Raw genomic sequence first — 1,327 nt, forward strand, 5'->3', positions numbered from 1 at the left:
CCTTTGATCTCAGCCTCCTGAGTAAGTAGGATTATAGGTGTGAGCCACCAGCACTTAGCCTTGATGTATTTTCTTAAAAGTAGACACTTCAGCTTCTCAAAAGACAATGACAAAAAAGTGATCAAGTAACAGATTGTGATAAAACACATCACGAATCCACATCAAATAAACATTTGAAATCCAGAATAATACCTATATAAAAATAATAATGAAAAAAATAATAATGAGCTCCTCCTCCTCTTCTTCTTCTTCTTCGTCTTCGTCTTCATCTTCGTCTTCTTCGTCTTCTTCGTCTTCTTCTTTTGTCTCAGCAGCAGAGGCAAGATGACAAAGTGAACGTCATCATTTGGAAAGTGTCACAATAAAACACACAGGTTGTGCCGCTGCTGTGCTTCTAAAGGCCTACCACTTTCAGAAGTCCACGTGTGGCAAATGTGGCTATCCTGCAAAATGCACAAGAAAGTGTAACTGGACTGACAATGCTAAGACACGAAACATTACTGGGACAGGTCTGATGAGCCACCTGAAAACTGTCTCTCACAGATTCAGGCATGGACTCCATGAAGGAACAGTACTTGAACCCAAGAGATAGCTGTTGCAGCGTCCAGTTCATCTTGAGAATTTAAAAGATTAGTCATATAATAATGGTATGTTTCTTTAAAAAAGTAATGATTGAGCATGATAAAAAAATAAGTTGGTCAAAGATTTGGATAATTCAGATACTTCACAACCCTTCACAAGGATTGATAAGTGCATTTGAAATGTTTAATTGGCATCATTAGTCATCAGGAAAATAAAAATACAATTCAAAATTAGATGCCAATTCCTATGAACTATATGGAATAAAACTTGAAAAACTCAATACTCAATGTTGGAAGGGATGTAGAGGAACGAAGACTTACACATTGTTGGAGGGAGTATAAAGTGGTACAGCCACCAGAATGTTATTGGGGAATTTCTTATAACATTAAATATAACCTCTAGAGACTCAGAATTTATACTGGTAGTATTTACACACAGACACACAGACACACAGACACACAGACACACAGACACACAGACACACACACACACACACACACACACACACACGCACGCACGCACGCACACATACTTATGCCCATGCACTTAAAAGGACTTGATAGGATTCTATAGCTTCTTCAATCACAATAGGCACAACCCTAGATTTTCATCAAAAGGAAAATGGAAGAAACAATTTTAGTATAGTTACACAATACTACTAAATAATGAAAAGAAATTAAATATTGATAGAAGCAGAAATATGGACAAATATGAAGAGCACTGTGCGAAAGGAAAAAAGCCAGAC

General features: G+C 37.1%; 1 pseudogene; it reads left to right on the forward strand.

Annotated features, from left to right (window-relative positions):
- The first annotated feature begins 324 nt into the window (after positions 1–324).
- Positions 325–618, forward strand: LOC138816993 (large ribosomal subunit protein eL37 pseudogene; annotated as a pseudogene).
- Positions 619–1,327: the final 709 nt, after the last annotated feature.

Source organism: Dipodomys merriami, unplaced genomic scaffold (genome assembly GCF_024711535.1).
Source record: "Dipodomys merriami isolate MVZ:Mamm:240054 unplaced genomic scaffold, mDipMer1.0.p SCAF_7, whole genome shotgun sequence".
Classification (NCBI taxonomy): Eukaryota; Metazoa; Chordata; class Mammalia; order Rodentia; family Heteromyidae; genus Dipodomys; species Dipodomys merriami.